The following is a 23,312-nucleotide window of genomic DNA, read 5'->3' on the forward strand; positions in this document are numbered from 1 at the left end:
GTAAGCTTTAACACACAAACATACTAAATTTGACAGATCTGTCACGTTGGTTTAGTGTATCTTAACTGTCTAACACAAAATATTGATATGAATCACTAGTACAATAACAGCATACTATTATATTATTCTATTATAGCATACAAAGTGAATTTAAGAAATAATAATTTATTATAATTTATACTTAACTAATAATAATAATTCAATAATATACCTAGTTTTCTAAGGAATATATTATTATTTTTAAATACCAATCGTAATAATATACTATTGTCCTATAACGATCTATTAATTTTGGATACAACATATTATTTTGAATACCTACCCATATTATTTTCATACTGCATTTCTTTATCACAAACTATAAATTAAATTGTATTACATTCATGTGTTATGATTTTAATCTTATCAATTTTTTTAATGATATTAATATAACTTCTAAATAAAAAGTAAGTACCTGTACGTCATAATCAATATATTATATTAAATAAAATGTCATCTGCAGTCGTCGCATATTATATTTTATCGGTAAAGCTCAAATAATAATTACAATATGTCTATTTTAACTTCTAAAGAATTTTCAGCCCGTGAAGTCAAACTCAATTTTCGTACACAAAATGCAAAACAAATTCCACAAAATCGGTCATATTAAAAAAAAAACTTGTTTGTTTCGATCATGAATAACTTATAATGAAATAAGGTTGCTAGTAAGAATTTGAATTGATGGCGACAGGCTGACGGAGTTTTTAGACTATATAGGCAACACAACATATTATTGTGTGATAACTAAAATTATAATATATTTTCAAGTATTTTGACTTTTTATCGTGGCAGTTAATAAAAAAACCTATTTCAACAAACAGATGTAATATTTAATATATGACGTATAATATTAATTATATAAGTCTAAAAAACTTAACATTGTGCCATATTATAAAATATATATATATATATATATATATGTCAAATCATATTATAAAATTTGAATAGCTTCAAAAATAAAAACATAACTAACAGTTATTAACTGTGTATCTATAGGTATATAAACCATAAATAAAAGTTTTTTCATAACTCTAAAACTTAATAATATAACTAAATTAATTTACAGAAAATGTATGTAGATACCTACATTTAAATATCACAATCAAAAATTGAAAAGTTGAATTATTGAATTTTTGAATTATTTTACTGCTTTAAAGTTATAAACAAAACAAAAATGAAACTGATCGTAAAAAAAATTATTTTATCTCTATTTTGACAGTTTTCAAAATCCACTTTTTGTGATGATAATAATCAGATTTTCTCTTTCGGTTTATGTAAGCACTTTGTAATGGCAATAAGAACGAATTCGATGGTTTTTTATCGCATTTATTTTACCATGTCGATACTTTGGAGGTTTGTATATAGTGTTAAAAATTCATCGGAGGGTTTAATATACACAATCGGCCTTATATAAAAACGTGTGCAATAACAAACGACTTAACAATTATTAGTTATTTCTATTATCGTGACCAGAATTCGTTTTTAAGTAGTATAAGTACATCTGTTGAAAAAAAAAATTAATAAGGTCCATACTATGGCGATAAGTCAGTGCAAGTTAATTATATTTTACGCAAAACAGTGTATATCGTAGTGTTACAGGATCGCGCAAAATCCCACAAAAATATTAAGCTAAATACTTGAATATGCCCCTTGATTCTCGCCTGGCATAAGGAATACCTTAAAAAATGTGTAAATTCTATACTGAATAATTGGAAAACACACCAGACCTATCAAACAATAAACATTGTATAGGTACCTAAATATTCAATTTCGATTCGAACAGAGTTGAAAATGTTGTTAATAATAATTATATAATAGTTTCATATTTAGCTGAGGACATTCTCGAGCAAATCTTTTTTAATTAAAAGTGGCTGGTGCATATTTGTCAGTATACATTTTACTTCTTCATTACTTGGTCAATGCCTTCGTGTTTAAATTATGTTATCTAAAAATTTCCTATTTTCATAATATTCTTAAAACATAAAAAAAAATCGGCATAATTATGGTGTTATTACTATTAATAATATTATGAATTGTTTCATCATTATAATATACGGTCATGCAGGTGAACAGTCTTTCATACTATTCGAACACTGTTAAATTACAGATAAAAATGATAAAAAGTTAATTCATTTTACGGGTAAATTTACTTTTTCCAAAGGTCAATATCCAGTAGTAATCAGTATACTGAAACATGTATAACAAAAAATTGATCAAGACCGACCCAAGACTTTCGTCATCAATTTCGACAAAAAGTTAACCGAAGTTTACCCGTCTTAAAAAATGTATCTTTATTAGTTCGTTTAATATAAATGCAGTTGTAACTTTTATTTTCGTTAAATTCATTCTTGTGCTTTTCAATGGAAAACTTGCGAACAAAAAGTTATGGTGGATGAGGGAGGAGGGGGTATGTTTTTACTCCACTCGGTTTCGAGTTAATAATAATAATGGGTAAAGCTGAAGAAAGTGCATAATGAAATATGCCAAGGGCACACGTTGATTAAATCAACAGTTTCGTGGTAAACGACAAACTCGGTATGACAAGTAAGGATAAAAAAAACGACATTATTTTAAACGTTGTCACGACTAACGGGGTTTATGGATTAACATAATAATTTTTTTTTATATAATTTATTTATATAAAATTACACGCGACTTAACACTTTTATGTGATATCTATAATAGAATACTTCACACTAAAATTAAATATTTAACTAATAACAAAATGTCTTATAATATACAGAGAGATTCACCATGCAAGAACACCTCTTTTTTCTTCAATAATGCAGTTAACCAAAATATGATATTTGTAATTCTTGACATTGTTGGACTTCAATGTTTGTGTTCTGTGAAGCTACAAACTTCTGTTTTTCAAATGAGAACCCCCCTCTTCGACTGTAAATTATTTAGAAAATAACTTTTCTAAAAACTTTGACATATCCAAATCAAAATTCGAACGAGTAGTTTTTCATTTATTTAAATACAATATTACATATTATATTTTATGTTTGAATAACCATTTTTAAGAATTAGTGTAAATAATTTTAATAACTGAAAAACTACTCCTTCAAATTTTGAATTATGACCATCAACATTTTCAAAAACATTATCCACTAAACAATTTATAGTAGAAAAAGTTGGGGGGGGGGGGGGATTTGAAGAACAAAAGTTTGTATCGCATTATCACTACAGAACACTCAATAAGTAGTACAAAACTCTCAAAAAAATGAAAATGTGGTATTTAAGTAGATTTAAAAATTCAAAACTTTGAATTTAATAAAATGTATTATTAAATTAAAAATGGGGATGAGCATACTTGGTGAATCACCCTGCATAATATGTATTCTGAATTTACATAAATCAAATTCTGTTTTTCAATACTAGAAATAATAATTAATTTTAGTTTAATTTATAATTAAATATGTATATATCATAATATAAGTTTATTTACCTAATTAATTAATCATGTTGATTGTTTAATTTCGTAATAGTCACCAACTTTGTATTCGATTCTACAACATCTATATAATAAGCTGATTTTATTTTTGTTATTTATATTTAGTAGGTTTGTAAATTTTGATTGAATACAATAATAACTCACAGACTTTTGTTGCAGTTATTTAAAACACTACTACATTAAATCATAGAAAAATATTTATTAAAATAATTCTCTCATTCCGGGAGAACTTTGAAAATCAAATGGGTTTTTGTCATCAACCAATTAAATGTACATCATTCATATTGAGGGTCGTATGTATTTTGACGGCTTTCGTCCTGGATTAAATCACCGATGTGTCCATTAACACGCAGCAGCAGATTCATACTTCTTGGTTGTCTTCCATAATATTATTATAACAATGTATGTAAATTTAAATCCATCAATCAATGTTTATAATATACACACTGATGTTGTTATGGTATATATCGGTAGTACAACCTGACACATATTGATGAATACCCCTCGACAAAGGGAACCCAATAAAAGGTTTCTATTGCCGTAAAAATGTCATTCAATAATAAGCTATTAGGTCATTAGAATTACATTATACCTAAGTATGCGTTGTTCAACAAGTAAAATCTGTCTAAACATTATAACGTAAATCAGCCATGTACTCTGCTTTCTATTGCTTAGCCGCAAACATTGTTTTTGTTTCGTTACGGGGGCCGAAACACACAAGTGTATAGGATGAAGTGTATTTCACAAAATATTATGAAAATATATAAAATAATTAAAAATAATTATTTATACTTTAGGATATTATATTGTATAATTATAAATTATGTAATTTAGTTTTTGGATTATATAGTGATTTTTATTTTTTATTTTTTTTCACATAAAAGCACTTGGTGGGCCACCGTTTGAGTATGACTGTTCACTAGTGTAGAACATACAACTTGAAATTTAAATATCTATGTGGCTCTAAATATTATACATTTTAATTGGAAACATCAAATGTGTTACTAATAACACGTCAAAACTAAACAAAGAAATCATAAACTAACAAAAAAAGGAGTCAGTAGGTATAACATTATATAATATTATAATATTATTATTTTAAATTTAAATTAATGATAAATCATTGAAGTTCCATAAGTATGTTGAGTAAAGCGCTATCGAGTTGGCCCTACTAACATATTTTCACGACTATTTTTTTTAAATGAATTTGTAGCGTTTGTAATTTTAAATTATTATTGCTTTTTAAAATGAAATACAGTTTAGGAAAAATAGAAAAGCTACCACTAAAACTTCCTGCTACGAAAAATTGTTTTCTAAAAACCATCATGGTAGAACCAATTATAGACCCAGTCAGAGCCGTCCCTTTTTTATCGTTTACCTATGAAACAACATTACAATACAATTTACATTATCATCATTAAAATATTTGAAGTAAAATAACGTTAGTAATAATATAGGTAAACGCGAAAAATGAAACACCAAAATCGGAGTTATTTACAGTTGCCTACTTAATTCAATACCTAAAAAAGACTGTATAAATTATAAATCTAAAATTATTTTAAGTGTATAAATGTAATATTATAAGTAACAACAAAAATGTTTTCAACCAGTTAACGACTGGTAATAAGCTTTAAAAATAATAATAATATATACCAATTAGGTACAAAAAAATATATATAAATATTTTAAGAGCGGTTTTATATATTAAAATCACTGATATTTATTCTACAGGCCATTAAATATTATTCAATATTCCAGTCCCATATTTATACTCAATGGCATACCATAATACACTAATTCCTACAAGATATTAAAATAATCATTCAAATATTAATGTATTATTATTATTATTATTATTATTATTATTATTATCATCATTGTTAAAGTTGCCTATTCATTATTATTGCATATGACTTGGGATTTACACAAACTGTTGAAATATACAAACAGTAAATATTGGATTTTATACATGCCTCAAATGTTAATTACTCAGTAGGTTCACGTAAATTACCTACCTGCCAAGTGCAAAACATATAATTTTGTCATATTGTATTCCGTTTGATTTTACTCAAAACACAATAACTATGTAATCATTTGGCTATATGTATTTTATTTTCTACTAGGTACCTGGACCACAACAAAACCATTTGTTTGTGTACGATATCTATACATTCACTGAACATTTTATAACTACATAATATGTAATATTCTGTAACAATGATTTTTCAAAAAAATTTCAGATTCTGAGCTGCAAATCAAATCTATTACGCTGATAATGTTTTTTTTTATAAATATGCAGTAAAAAGAAAAACTTTAAAATAAAATAATCCAATTATTAGAACTGTTTCACAAAACTATGAAAATTTAATATCAAAGACGCATTTATAATAAACACTCAAATTTACAAGACCGAACACTGAAATAATGACACATCTTAGTTTTTATTAATATTCTAAGTTATAGTAATAACTATACTAAAATAAAACATTCTAAACATTATTATTTTTAAATTTTAATTGCATGAACAATTATTTTTTTTAAATCTGGATATGGTTTTACATCGTATCAGGTGTTTTCGGTGGCGACGTAAATTTTAATGCTACCAAAATAATGACCTGATGATAACGTCACGCGCCACTGGGTTTGCTCCAAAGGGATTAAGGATCGTACGAGCAAAGCCTTTTGGTACGAGACAGGTGCAAAATGATAAAACTAATTTAATTAAACGTTTAGACATTTTAATGTTTACCATTTACTAGAGTCACTAGTACCTAACAGCGCATAATTATTTTGCCTTGACTTGTATTAAAAAACAAATTCAATTCAAGTCGATAAGAACTTAAAAAACATTCAGTAAAATATATTCATTTTATATAAAAAAAAATAGATATCTATGAATCATAATTACACACGCGTATTTGTTTAAAAATATACTTATATATCTGCCGAAGTGCTGTTGCTGGACAGTCTCTTCATTCAAGATTTTCATGTAAAATAAAAATAGCGTTACATATAAATTGAATGCTGTTGCGTTTGTGTTTGTATTAATTCTATTACTATTGTAATTCAAATATCTATTAAGCTTATTGTACCACGAGTACAGATTGTTAAATGTTCTTAATTCAAAATAAAAAAAATATCATAATATGGGTACTTAATATATTTTATAATGTCTCTTCAATATCAGAATTAATAGGTGTAAGTGTATAATTTAAAGATTTAGTAAGTATTTTAGTCTAAAAAGTAAAACCCACTTATAAGAAATTTATTTTCAAAATATGTTCACGAAATATTATAAAAAAAAAAAATCATTAATAATAGGTAACTATTTCATTTATAATTAAAATTTTCTACTTCCACAAACATGTAACAGTTTATATGGTACAAGTGAGTATGAAAATCATTTTTACCTATAGTTACAAAATTGTTAATTTGTAGGTATAGCCGTTTTAGGTACTGAAATAAAAATAAATCAATAAAATATTTTCAAGTACTTTTATAGAAGATTAAATTAAATAAACAACTAGGTAACTAACACTTTAAAAAACGTTTTATCTTAGTACTAAATAAGAAATAATAGACATGAATTACCTACAAGTGAAACATAAAGAACTCGAGTAAGCCTAATGTTGTAAAAAAAATTCAACTCAAGTTAAACCAGAAACCTGAAATATTTAATATTTATTAGTATGCTGCTACTTGCTGTATCCCAAAATAAAAGAATTAAAAATAATTAAATCATTTTCCAGAGTACGTTTAGATAAATTTAAACTTGTACTTAAACTTCAGTTAAAGCAAAACCAAATAATAACAGGTGCTTAGAAATTTAGTATAATACATACTACATAGTTATAGAAAAAAAGAATCTCATTAAGTTACGAAGATTTTTCTATTTAGACCAGTAAAAGCATATTTCATATTAAATAGATCATTCAAATTAAAATTCAATATTCAAAATTTAATATTGAAAGTTTTATTGATTATAATTAATAATTATTCATCTATTAGATCACCTTAACACTAAAAGTTTTCGTTAAGTATATGAGTTGAATATGCATCATATTTATATATTATAAAGTTTATTGTTTGAACATTTTAGGTTAACATAATATTATTTGACAGCAGAATATCAAAATTTAAAATATAAGTGTTTCAACGTTCATACAAAAACGGTTTTAAATATAAAATTCGCAAATATCTACAAGAAAAAATAGTATGATAACAGTTATTGTTTATACATTATACTACGATACGATATTGTAAAATATGAGAATATTTTCAATGCAAAGTTTTGATTAGATTTTGATAACACCTATTTAGTTATACTTATGTACTATTAAATTAAATTAAAGTAGGTATTCCAATCCGAGAAAAAAAAACGAATCATTTATCAACTATAAAACCCCATTTTTTTCTTTCAATGAAGTTTTGCATTCAAACGTTGAACTTTTAATTTATAATTTTAAAAGTTTTGATCTTGTGAATATCGCACAAATGACGTGATAAGAGCAAAGATAAATACAACAATAATATGTTCCAACCTGAATTATACTGGTTAAGTTTATTACATTTTGTCAAGTTTTCTTGACGAGTTTCTGCAAATGTTTTAAGTGCGAGTAATCCAACCCGAGAACCTACGTCAACGTTTATAATTACCCTATTTTTCGTTGGAAATTTCAAGGAAGAGTAAACAGATAAGATAGGTCGACTGTCAAGTGACGCGCGGAAGACAAAACGAGAAGAACACGATAATCCGATTGCCGAACCCTACCAACGCTACACTACGTTTTGTTCGTTGGCGGAAGAGGTTACACGCAGAAAATGAGAGAGGGGTGAAAGACAGGAGAAAACAAGGTAAATACACTAATGAAATAAGCCATGGGACACTGGCGCACTTTAAAGGCCGTTAATACCAGTAGCTCCAGAGCTGTAAGGGAAACGAATTCGGTTACCTAGGAAAAGACCTTAGGGACCTTGCGAGGAAACTGAGTATAAATGATGAAAGAGAGAGAGAGAGAGAGAAAGCTTTTGTTTTCCGGTGATTGTAAAACGGTGGATTACCCACCTAAAGCAGAGGTCTAAAAAAGATAACTAAATGTTCAGAAGGAAAGAGGTTAGCAAATCCCAATGTGATATGTAGGTACGACGTACGTATATATAAATATTATACAGGAATACTTCAGGGATTTCTACGTGTCCCAAAGACAAATGAGAACTCTTGGATTCAAATGTTTTGTTTTCATATAACGTAGTGTATCTATAAATACCATTATAATATTGTTTGAATCTATAGGTACACGCGGGCATTTAACTGAACATTTTCTGAACGTATGGACATAACTGCAGCTGGTAATTGTCATCGATTTGTGTATTATATTTAAGTACTTAGTTGTAAACTTGTATAATATATTTCATTATAAAAATATTTACTGTGTAACTATAATACTATTTATATGATATAACATTCCGGAGAGAATGTTTAAAGATAATACCTTTTTCTTCATCAGCTTAACGGTCCATTTAGAAGTTAGGACCAGTACTGCCATCAAAATCTCTCTCCATCTATCTCTCCGATACGCTGTCTCTAAAGTTGCGTTCTGGTCTATTATTAATAAATCTTTGGAACTACGTCAATCCATCGGGTTTTGGATCGTCTTAAGAGTCTTGTTTTATTTTTGGTAACTCATTTTTAATTATGTACCCATCCGCTCTACATGCATGCCCGAACCACTCTAGCCATTTTCTCCTAATATATTAAGGATAGTATGTCTGACTTATTATATAGCCTCTTTATTTTTGAAGATTATATTTTAATATTATGTGTTAAAAAAGTCTACGGAAGACTTCTTAACCTATTAAAATATAATTTAGCCATAAAGGTAAAATTATTTACTACCAGAATTGTATTCCAATGACAAGTATATGGTAATGACAGTGCATGTCTAAAATTAATCAATAAATTATATTAAAAATAAATTAATATTATTATTAATTAAAATTATTACTAGGTAAACAGTTAGATAGTATAGTTAGTACTTAGTATAATTATATTCCGTTTATTTAATAAATAAAAAAATAAATAATAAATAAATTGGTATTATATGATTCAGTATAAATGTACAGATAATTTAAAATTATGAAAAATAATATTAACTGTCTATATTTTATAATATTGTGCGCTGTCGTAAGCTTAGAACCAATAATTTATCATCAGTACATTTTTGCGATTATTCTGTACTTACAAAACACATAGTAGGTAAAGGTTGTTGTACGCCGATTTATTATAGTACCTAGGTATAATATCATATATACAATACAATACATTCAACATAAAAGAGTATGTAAAAAAAAAAATAAAAACTTTATAATATAAAACCGTTATTAATTCAAAGTTGAATATAAGGTACGTAATCAAAAAAAAAAATCAAAAAAATAATTAAAAAGTCCAATGAATTATTCCGAGCCATTAAATAAACTTTCAAATATTATATGGATAAGATGAAACCTGTGATTCGGGGAATATGGAGGTGTGCAATTAACAGTACGTAATACAGCAATTCTTGCCACAGCGGGATGGAAATGGAAAATGTGCCGTGAGCATAAACGGTGGTGCGTCAGTGATTTATGCGCACGTGGTCTTGCACAACTTGTTAAAATTGCTAAAATGTATTCTCTTCGAAGTATTATTATTCTGCCAACAACTGTTTGCTTTGCAAAAGACAATATCACCTTTAACTATTTGATCAGTGAGATTTAACGAAAACACCAGAAATCCAATACAATTATTTTTAAATAATTATTTAAGACGATATACCGTGAACATCGAACATGCCTAATTCATAAAATGTTTTAAAAAATTATTTTATTTCATTCAGATTATGGAAGCGTGATATTTGTTGTCACATAACATTACATTAGGTACATGATATTATTATAGTTGTTTACACATAACACGATTATAACTATAACAAAAGCATAATAATATAGTAATAATTCAAGCATAGAATTTAGCAAGATAAGAGCATAATATTAAATTAACAATTATACAGGTAGACATAAAGTACACAAAATTTAAAATATTATTTTAACTTTTCATTTGATATAAAATATAAATTAATATCATATAAAATAAAGTGTAGATTTTTACATAATACCTATGCCTAAATGCACTCGCATCGATTTCAACGAATTGAAATATGAATAAAAAATAAACATATATGATGTCAAATAAAGGCGATTTTAATAATCAAAATATTGATAGAGTTACATATATTTTTAGTTCGATTTTTTTTTATATTCTATGTTGAATAAAACAAATATAGTATAAATGTATAATGCTTTTCGATTTACGATATTCGGGTGTTTGCGTTTGACAGTAAAATTATTTATTTAAATAAAAAAAAAAAAAAAATTAGAAAAGCAAGTGAGAACTGTGTAGCCACAAAAAGGGTTAACAATCAAATAGGTATAGATTTCGCTAATTATTAATGAAATATAAATTGTAAACATAAAAAAAAAAAATTACCTACGTAGTTGGTCATTTTTTCTTCAAATATCTTCTTTAGTATCTACTATTACAATAAACTATAAACTTAAATTATTTTTTTTATGTATAAAAATTACTACTAATAGAAACGTCAGATAATATTTCTCTTTTAGCGACGCTAAAAACTGTTTATTTATGGTTTCACATTCGAGTGCTTTTCGTCGGCATTTCCGGTAGTGTTTATCAAATAAATATTGGAATGACGAGCTGTCGATTGGATTGGAAAACGCATTTCATACGCTTTTGCATCACTGTGAGTACTCGGTATTTCATTGTTTATATAGGGGAAGAGAGGAGAGGATGGCGCATTTATTATTATAACTTTTTTTTTACATGCATAGGGTGTCAGAGAAAATCTGTAAACGAAATATATGCGAAAATAAATCCCTCTAAACTGAATTAAATAAACACATCGGGGCGAAACAAATCATATTATTTCTATATGATGTCATATTTTCATTTTCTATCGTGTCACAAGCATTTTCACTGAAAAATGTTCAATTAAAGTTGAAAACTTTTTTTTCAGACCGATTATATTAGTGTAATAATTTTATTGTTATGAATTACGGCGTAAGAAATTAAATTAAAATTACTGTAGTCTGTAAGACGTGTTAAAAAGTGCGAGTATAGGTAGGTTTATAATTTTATTATAACATACACCTACAGTCTACAATCTACATATTTAAATTTGAACTTGGAATTATAATAGGTGTTACTTTATTAGTAATAATTAATTACTAAATTACCTAAAGTGAATACATTATATTCCCAAGAAAAATTCTGAATTCAAACTAAATCGTTTCTATTTTAATTTAATATTTATGTATTTTGTACTATTAATATTTTATAACCACTTTAATAACTAATAATTAATACATTTTCAGTACACACGGATCTAAGACGTAGTATAGATGAGTTATGAGTATATAGGTACCGTAAGTATACATAGATAACCGTCGTAACATTTCTACAAATCAAATTTAAAAATCCACCAACATCACCTTTTTATTTATTTACTTTTCCGTTTAAAGATACAACTAATCGGATAAATTACAACGAACAGTATTGACCATATTAACCAACAATATCGTAATGACATTTTCTGGTTTTTTTTTATATATATATATACAATATTATATTGTACTGTGTAAACAAGTGCCTATCCTTGGGGACGATTTCCCAAGAGCCGGAGTGGTATATACGGTGTGTTTTGCAATCTACACGATGTGTAAAGGAATGAGCGAGGGGACGGAAAAAAATAATATAGAAGACATTGTTGATTTTGTTAACGATATGTATACAATATACATGTACAGCCGCAGACGTTTCTTTGGGCCATTGTACACATACGCACTCGCCTCCGTACACGCCAAGCCAATTCTTTGTGTCGTTAGCCAACTGACGTATAAGTTAATTTTATTATCGTACGAAATTAGAGACACGACGTATTATTATTATTATTATTATTATATTATGCTGTATTAAACTCACCCTTTCTACGAGTCATATTATAAAATCCGAAATCGTGAGATTTTTATAGATTGTGCGATAAATAACAATAATTTTTAACCATGAGTCGTATTATTCGCCGCAATCAAATCAATAAAATATATCATCATCCGTATTTAATTGTATAGTTGTATTATTATAATTTTGTATACCGCAGTTTTATCGGACAGTTATATTTTTCAAAAAAAAACGTCTTTTTCAATAATATTTAAGTACCTGCATAATGTTATATAATACAAATTGAAAACGATACATATTATTTTGTACAAATAACATTTTAAGTGGGTATCTGCGTATTATATTATGGATTCATTTCGTAATAACACGTTAAAATAAGTTAACTGAAAGGATTATTATTTATTACTCATCGTTTCAAAAATATTTATACAAATTATAAAATATTATTTATTATTATTTTTAATATTTTTTTAATGGCCTATTAAATTATAATATTGTACAGGTACCAAAGTATGTATATAATAAGCATAAAAGTATAAAATATTGGAATAATATGGCCACGATTATACCACAAGTCGTCAAACGAGAATTTCTGTTTTTTTCCTTGCATTAGATGGGTAGATGAGTGTCTGTATAGTATATTATGTTTTTAGCATCAAAGGCCATGGGACCGGAGATTTCATATTACGTTTACACAGACGACTACCGACGATAAATTTGGTGTATTTGCCTTTTCGTCTTCAATTTATAACGCGTGGTCTTTGAAAGAGCGTACGTCATGTCCGTTTCGTATTCTTTCACTCCCTGGCTATATAACATTACCAATTCAGATTTAAAATTGCCATTGCTTTTTTTTCTACGGGAAAGGAGGTAGGTATTATATAGCATCCGTCTCGAATATAGTCGACTCGAGGGAGACCTATGCGTAGACTAGCCATCCAATAATAAATAACCTGTCGCGGGTGATGTACTGCGCTGAAATTGTAAATATAATATGTATAACGCCGTCCTTATAATCCTATTATGCATTTTAACTTAAAATATTTTTTTAGGGGGTATTGCTATAATAAAAATATAATAAATACGCCATGGTTCGTTTGAGAGGGCCGCAAGGTCCTACAGGTTGTTGAGCGAGAGGAAAAAAATCCCAGAAATATCGTTCTCTTTCCAATATTATTGTACTCTGGACTCTGGTTTCTAAAAATATGTTTTTTTAGTGTTGGCGAGCAAATAAAACCAATAAGAGAGTCTAGAATAGGGTTACGGTAAAAGGTGGAGAAAAAAATCCAAACGAATAATAAAATGCAGTATTAAGTATTTTAGCAGGTAGGAGTGTAGGTCGCAACCGTACTCTTGGTATAAACGTTGTCAATAACATTATACTAAAGGACTACAACTGTCTACATTCTACCACCTACCGATTTTTTAGACTATAGAGGGGACTGTATAAAACGTTATTGATTTCCAATTACCTATTTATAAAACAATTACAAGAAATTGTTAAACAACTCAAATTTAGTAAACGATTCAACCTTCATAAATTGTATTAGTTAAAAATATAAATAAATCCTTAAGGTATTCATTTTAATAAAACTTAGGGTTTTTTCTTATTTTGGAAATGTTAAACTTTCATTTCATAATGTAAAATGTGGGTGGTTTATAAATGTCTAAAACCATTTTATTACTGTTGAATTAATTATACTATATTACAGGTAACGGAAATTAATTTAAATAGTACTGCATTTAGTATTATTATTTAGTTTAGTTATGTTGATTTACTGTTTTCTATAAGCTCAATGAACGCGATGACAAAATACATTATTTTTATACGCTTTTGTTTATAGTTATATTTAAATAGTATTTTTTCATCAAAAGTAAAATAAGTATATGACGTTGTGAATATGATGTCATTAAAATGCATTGTCGAGTGGTTCATAATCATAAAGTAATTTAATGTGCATTTTACGACAAACTATTACTGGCCAAGAATAATTGTTTTACATTTTCTAGGTTTATAGTTTATACTTAATAACTTTAAAAAATTAAAACATTTGCGTATGCATATAATATTTTATATATTGTATCATTATTATTTATTTATCACAAAATATACGGGTTTCTCCTTTTTTGTATGTTAGAGTAAACTTTACAGATAAAAATTAAACTGAAAAAGTGATAAATAGGTACAATAGAATAAAATACAAAACATTAAAATAAATTATCATCAAAGAAGGTCATTTACAAATGACATAATAATACATATCATCAGAGGCTCATTTTTTAATTATAGTTTGTGTAGGAATATGGGATATATTTTGAAAACGAGATATATGCCGTCTGCGAAGTGACTTTAAAATATAATATTATGGATAGCAAAGATGGAGAGTTAATTTGGTTTGTTGTTAGACCGTGAGGCACACATACATTTTAAAGCGCTAAGCAAGGGCAGGCACTAGGCAGGTCAAGTACGTCATCTGATTATTCAGATATTATATTATAATAGAGCAGTTATTAATTACTCATCTCGCGTTTACAATTCATACAATTTCTGCGATTATCGAAGATTTTTAAGTTGTTTAGCATCTATATCACGATCGTGACATCGTGTCGCGAGTGCAATCGTGTGTTACGCGTGTTTTTATTCACTGCGATCTGACTAGGTATCTACGAATGAATTTTGCACTTCGCAGTCCGCTAAATGCGCTGTTTACCATTAATACATCATAATTTTATTATTATTGGCTGTTATCTTATTGATATTAAATATTAAAATTACATAAATAAAATATATACAACGTCTGTATTGTTTTATCTTAGACGAAAAGCGTTTACGACTGGATTCTGGAAGACTAGAAATGTTAATCGATTGTTTACCAAATTACCACGGTATATTAAACAGTGTTTATTATACGTATATACTCAATATCTAATTCATAATATTATAAAATTAATAATAATCATACGCACCCATATACGATGTTCAAACGAAATGTTATAGGTATTATTATTTTCGTGTTACGTAGTTAAAGTAATACCTATATTCTTTGATAAGAAAGACAATTAATATCGGAGTGGGTAGGTTAACGTTAACCTATTACCTAATAATAATTATTATGTTGATAGTTCTGTGCACGGCACGTTATAACTTATAGCATTATTATAATAATTTATTGTGTACTATTAAACTACCATCGAACTTCCTAAATATTGTCATATTATAATATTATAAATATAATACATTAAAACAATCATAAAATATACATTAAATTGAATATACATATATTTAATAAATGATAAGAACTGATGAATTCTAGAAAGTGAAAAAAATTAAAATTATAAAACTATTTAAAACCAGGGGTGGCTTCAAGGGGGAGGCTTAGTGGCCGTGCCCCCCCCCCCCCAAGCCCGTATTTATAAAAAATGTATATTGTTAACAAAAAATGCATATTAAATTATTATAATATTGTCATGTGGACTACATGGGCCATAGAGGTATGACGGTGTATACGATGTACCTGCTGGGTAAATGGACTAAAAATAGACGACTTGAATATGTGTTATAAAAATTGTTGTTTTCTTTTTGTTATAAGATTTTGTGAAATTATAATTTACCCCCCCCCCCCTTAACCAAGGCTCTGGAGCCGCCCCTGTTTAAAACACTGTAATAATTGTCGACAATAATCAATATATATATATCTTGTAATATTCGAAAAATTGACAAGGCATTGGTAAAATTAATATTTAATTCAATAGTTATTAGTACTTCGTTTATTGTAATATTTTAAATTCTGAATGTTTTACCTTTAATTTTAGTATAATTTTTAGTTATATCGGAGTAGAGAGGAGTGTATTATCGACGTATTATGACCAGTGCGTAACCAGTAATCTATTGAAATCAGAAATAAATTGTATAATATATATTGCACACATTAAAAATATTCATGTAAAATATATTAGGTAACTCTTTATGGTACATAATACATTTATAATATATACTAATATGTTATTATAACCGTCATCGTATTCAATAAAGTGACATACGATTGCGGACCCATAAAAATATAATATAATACTCTTATACCTATGGAAATAATAATATATTGGTCCCCGTGCGGAACTTCCATAAATGTGCGACTGAACATATTCAACAGCTATATAGATAGACGTAAAAAAAGAAACGGTAAGGATTTGAGAAAAAAAAATGTATATTTATTAGAACTGTCATTTTCTGTATAATAAAAAAAAAAACGTTTCGTGAAAAAATTGCAAAAAGGCTCCGGGGAGATTCGAACTCCCGATCTCCTGTTTACTAGACAGGCGCTTTAACCAACTAAGCCACGGCGCCGGTATACCAATCCGACGAAATATTAACAATAAAAAGTGGGCAAGTGGGTTACCGTTCTACTGTATTCTATAGTCTATACTGTACCTACAACAATGGAATTGAGTGTACATCGTCAAATCGTCATTGTGTTGGACGAAAAATATACTTTGTAATTAATTTACAATATATTTCTATAATAATAGTGTATTTTACTATTGGTAATACTAATACAGTATAATTTATAGACAATAGCTTAAAATTAATTTAAATAATATAATATTTAAAACGTCATTGTGTATTTGGGTACTTACCTAATTTTAAGTACGGACATTTTAGCTAACGAATTTCGTCAAGACTAACCCAACCCGTTACGATATTTTGCATTTATGCCATAAATAGAAAATGACAATTCAAATATTTTGTTAAACATTTAAATTATCAAGCATTTATAGTTATTCGTTTTTGAATTACAACAAATAATAACAAAATCGATTTTGTCAACAACGACAACAACTAGTTTTACGTAAAATGTTTCGTGTTCCCCTAATTTTTTTGAATTTTTTACTTTTGATCCCTTAAAGGCTTAAAGAAACCAACTATAAAATAAATTTAAGTCGAAGATTGAAGCATTTCTACTGCTCATAAAGTGACAAGATTTTGTAATACATTTACTGCTCCACTCAGAATCTAAAATTACGAAAATTGTAGGTACGTACCTACGTTTATAAACTATATATTACCTAATATTCATTATAAATCAATAATTCATGTCAACAGTGGTAGGTATTAAGTAGGCAATACCATGTATTGTATTTTATAATATTGTTGACATAATCATGATTTTATTTACCTAATAATGATCTATAAATTAATACACAAATTAACTTCAAAGAGTTATAATAAAAAATTTACTATCAATTATTTTAATCTCATAGTTATGATTATTATAATACAATTAAGGCGTCAGTGCAATAACCAGATAGCTCCATTTATTTTTAAAAAATACGTTTTTATATATTTAAAATAAAGAAACAATCGGATGACATTTCTGTGTAATATCATAATAACATGGTAGCTCCGATTATTAATTAGGTATTATGTATTAATTATTATTATAATATTTTATAATTTAATTAAAACAAATTACTTATAACAACATAAATAAATTATAAAGTATTTGTAAATAGAAGGTAAGAATTGGTATGAAATGATTCATCATTGAATTCAAATTTAACACATACATTACCTACTCAATGACATTGCGACAAGATACCCACACTAAAAACCTATTTATCTATCAATTTTTAATGTTATTTTTGTAACAAAATACTACATTTAATTAATTTTACCCAATAAGTAACACATTTCTAAATACAGACTAACGTATACTACAAATATATAATATGTACCAATAGGTATTCAAAAATACAATTGTTTTAGTGTTGAACCTATAATATGAATAACATTAAAAAATATTTTTTATTGCGTTAAATTAATTTAATGCATTATTTTATAACAAAAATAATATTTGAAATGTGATATACTGATATTGTCACATGGGCGTACTCTTAAAATGGGTAGTTGTAATGTTTAGTAGGTAATAGTTTATTATACATTACCTATTCTTAGAATAACTTATCACTATTATATGCTATTAAAAATTGTATGTGCGTTTTAATGATTTTTTTACAACGTAAAATCAAATCAATATAAATACAGAAAAAAAAATGCAAAAAAATTGTTGAGGCATGCTAATGTATAAAAAAAAATAAAATGACGTTTTGTAAAAAAATGCAAAAAGGCTCCGGGGAGATTCGAACTCCCGATCTCCTGTTTACTAGACAGGCGCTTTAACCAACTAAGCCACGGCGCCGTTGGCTACGCTACCCAAAATTGAGCAAATTTAATAAAAATATTCTATTGTAGCAGATATAGCTAATAGTGTACGGGTGTTGGTGTAGTACCTATATAATATAATAATATTAAATATTAATAACGTATAGTATAAGTGTTAACTTATAAGCATACTTCGTAATAATTTGTAAGGTAATTTATTAAATTATTTTTATATCGTATAGAATCCTGTGCAGTTAGAATTCATACACCAACATATTTACCTATTACCTATATATTATATTTTACTTAGTCCCATATGCATTGTGTGAATCAACCATCGTAATTAGGTAGGTCGTAGGTACACTAGTGTACGCAAAATGTACCTAATATAGTAATATGTAGGTAAACCACTTTGAACCACTACTCAACATCATAATAAATTATGTATAATATTAATAATATTGGTACCTACCTATACTAGTGTTACTACCCATGTACAACATTATAAAATATTACCTACATACTACTTAGGTACCTGTTTACTATTTAGTAGCTTGAATAGAATGCATCTGTATAATTTCCTATTAATGTTAAAATATGTATTATAGTTAACAACGGCGCTATATCGGTGTAAGTATCTAAGTTTTAGTTTACATCAGTTCACTGGTAAATTGACATTGGTGTAGGTACCGCTTTGTGAATTGTGAACTTATTTTACGGAAATTGGCGACACCTGTGTAGGATTGGATTTGGCTCTTAGTATATTTTTGAATGTGGTTCAAGCTATAGGTAAATTAAACTTTTCTGATATTGCTAACAATAGGAAATTTTTTTCAAATACGGTTGAGTAATTTGTTAAGTCTATAAACTACAACATAGTGTATTATTACGAATATACTATTCTAACCAATATAACAACCCTATGTAAGATAAAACAATAAAACATTCAATTTTCGTGAGCAAAAACGAAATTTATGTGTGATTCGTGTGAGCCTAAGTTAGCTTAGGCTGCCTAACCAACTATAGCCATATAGGAGTTGAAAAACTAAGATCTAACAATGAGTCTCAAAGTCAAATTATCAAATGATGCGTGCAAAGTTTGGTGCCAATTAGTTCAATAATTTCTAAGTCTATATTCTGTAAGCCCCAACGTACGTACCTACATTTATACCTAGTGGGTTATGGCACGTTATGATATAAAACTTTGAATCTATATATATTATTATAGAATATAGTTTATATAAATATAGCTATCTACGCCTTTACTCTTTAGCCTTTAGCTTCACTATTTGTATTGTAAATTTTCATTCATAACTAATAGGGTTAGTATACCTAATAATAGTTGTAGGAGTTATAGTATTATAGATAAGTGATAGCCGATAGGTCTTAATTTAACAAATATTGTAAGCAATACCTATTCTTAAAATGGTTAATGTGACCTAAGGCTTAGTCATACACTCATACCTATTTGTACATGAGGTATAATTTAATAAATTATTTAGTATTTAGGTAGGTAGGTAGGTAGGTAGGTTTATGTACCCACTACCCAGTGGCGTGAATAGCGTGAAAGAGGTTAAAGGATATATCCCCCATTATGTTTTTGTTTCTGGCCGACCTACTTATTAGTTATTTGAGCTGTTATTACTTATTAGTTCTTACCTACTATATTATATAATACACATTAGCCATTAGATAAGTTCTGAGTATTAACTAGTATTACAGAGTACGTATAAAAGCGTATCAAATGTGGTATCAGTAAACTTGTATGTTGTACTGTTGTAGTGTTATCACATATTAGTAAGTTATCAGCTGCTTCAAACTGTATAATGCATAATATACAATAAACATAGCTATTATACAGTTTTATAACTTATAAGCTATTTACAATTTTGGAAGGTTTTACCCCTAAAGCGCCCTTATTTGTGTATTTGTTTTTAACCTCAAAATTCATTAAAATGTATTATTATTTATTACTAAATATTTGTCTAGGTAATATTTAACTTCTAACATCCCTTTTCCCAAATCCCAATAGAGAAGTTCAACATTGAAAATTCTTGAGTGAGTAACCGCTTGTACCTATATTACGCTAAGTACACTATTAAGTACTATAAAATATAGCAGGTAAGTATTTTGTATTTTGGTTCTATTTACAATAATAATAATAATAATTTATGATAGAAATAAAGCGGAACAGTGATAACTTACCTCCTAAATATAATATATTATAAACAATACACATGGTATAATTTTGAACTTTAAGTATGCCAAATTATATAGGTACCTAGCTATAAACTCAAGGATGGCTATATAAGTGGGGATGCTATGGGACTGGAGTCCAATTCCATATAATTTCAAAGATACTTTATATGTTTAAAATATTATGTTAAATTGTTAATTAATTTTCTCTGTTAGAATGTAGACAATTAAAATCGTTGTAACTTAATCCAAACGAAATATATGTTTGTAGTTAATAAAAAAAAGCTTAAATTTGCTGTGCATATTATTTGCATACATATTAATAGCTCTTCAAACATTTCAATCGACAGCTTCTATATGTATTCTATTATTGTATATTCTATACGAACGCTTATGATAGTTGACATCGAATAGGTATACTGAGCGTACCTTTTAACTATAATAATATGTTTTATTCTTTTTTTTATATATTATTGTTGACGCATTAAGGAAAAACTCCTGACATTTATTTTATTTTATATGTTATCGAAGACAAAAGGAACATAAAATTGATCATTTTACGACTTAGTTATAATGATTGGCATGACCAGGAATTATATAATAACATAAATTGTCAAGTATCTAAAATTCTGAAGATGATTTCCTTTGAATACATTAATATACTGCAGATTACTGAAATATTTACCATAGTAATAATATTATTCAATATTAATATATTAATACGCATATATTATGATATATGGATTATACAGGTACCTATAATACCATATATTTGTTTTAATACTCAAAACGGAAAACACATTTGATAATGCTATAATGCTTTCCTTAAAATAAATGCAATATGCATTAAACAAAAAAAAAATAATTTGAAAATAATTTTTGGAGAAAAACAAGATTATACAACTGATATAGTAGATACTATAATATTATATATTAAATTTTACCTATTTGTATGCATAGGAATATTTTTTTCCAGAGCTAGGTAAAACCTTAAAATATAATTTTATTATATCGATGCATTTAAACATTTTAGTCTTTTTATATTATGTTAGTTACAGTATGCAAAATATAACTATAACACCTAAAATATCTCTGATCAATAATTGTTACCTATATTATAATATTATAATATTACTAGCTGATCCCGTGCACTTCGTTGCCCGTTAAATGTACCAACTCTTTATGACTCGAACTTTGTACAATTCGTTATTTAATATTCGGTGTATGGTGTTCAAAATGTATCTTAACTTTTCCGTTTCCCGGAATAAAAATTATGATTCGCAGCAGTATATTATCAGGTAGGCAATCTACCTACGGTAGACCCCGTGCTGTTTGTACGTAGGTGTATGATTTAACTCTAAAGTATCAAAGTTATACCAATTTGGTCGTATTCCACCTATGGTGAATTAATATAATCAATTAATACAAAATCCTAACCTAACATAACTACTAATATCAGATGAATAAAAAAAAACCAAATTTAACCATTCCTAAATTATTCTGTCTTCTTCCCAGATGTTTAATCTACACACAAACAATCATACCAAGCTGAACCCGTGCATTCCGTTGTCCGTAAAAAATTGCAACTTAAAAAAATTATGATTGTTCAACTGTTTTTGGGTGTAACTTGCTGCAATGTTCAATAATTTAATTTGGTGCTAGCTTGTACCTGATCTGCCCAAATAACCAATAATAAATAAATACTAATTTCTACTGTAGACCGTAACCAATGGCAACTATTTAAAAAATAAATAAAAATAAAATTTCCAATTTTCATTGTGAACCTCAAGATCCCTGTTTGAGCACCTCTTTAAAATGCAAATTTCAACAAATCCTTTCTTAGTGCTCGATAAAATTATTATAAAAATCTATCCTCGAAATGTCAAGTTGATAACTCAAATAGGTTCGGCTCTGCGTTGCTTATTGGTAAAGTACACTTTCCTTTATATATATAGATGATTATTATTCTATAATATCATGTTATCATCACAACAAACATTTTAAACAAATAAAATTATGATACTAACTTAAAGGAATATTTAACAATATGACTATATATTATTAATTTTTTTTTAACATAAATATGTTTTTGACTGATTAATGTAATATGATGATGCATGTTAGTATTTTGAGATGAGTATATTATACAATATATTTCTCTGGAATGAACCGTATAATACTATCTTTTTACCATAAGCGTAGAAAAAGTTATGTATTACTAAACCGTATATACTCATTGACCAGCCCAGTGAATTCAAATCGGATTCGTGATGGAGGGTGATCTGTGGTAGCTGTATAAAATATAAACTGCACCGATGAGCTCGGCTTAGTCACTTATTAGATGTTACTTGTTAGGTACATACTTGTTTGAGGATGCTACACAGATATTTGTTGTCTCCGTCTTATAAGTGCATAACATTCCAAATTTACGCTCAGCAGATCACGTT

At 27.3% G+C, this 23,312-nt stretch overlaps 1 protein-coding gene and 2 non-coding genes across 3 annotated transcripts in view; all 3 read right to left on the reverse strand.

Annotated features, from left to right (window-relative positions):
• The window catches only part of LOC100165486, a 261,915-nt gene that overhangs the window by 178,515 nt on the left and 60,088 nt on the right, over positions 1–23,312 (reverse strand). The window lies entirely within an intron of this gene.
• On the reverse strand, positions 16,781–16,854 carry TRNAT-AGU. The gene has a single exon. It is a non-coding gene; the product is annotated as a tRNA-Thr (tRNA).
• Positions 18,633–18,706, reverse strand: TRNAT-AGU. Its single transcript has one exon. It is a non-coding gene; the product is annotated as a tRNA-Thr (tRNA).

Source organism: Acyrthosiphon pisum, chromosome A1 (assembly GCF_005508785.2).
Source record: "Acyrthosiphon pisum isolate AL4f chromosome A1, pea_aphid_22Mar2018_4r6ur, whole genome shotgun sequence".
Lineage (NCBI taxonomy): Eukaryota > Metazoa > Arthropoda > Insecta > Hemiptera > Aphididae > Acyrthosiphon > Acyrthosiphon pisum.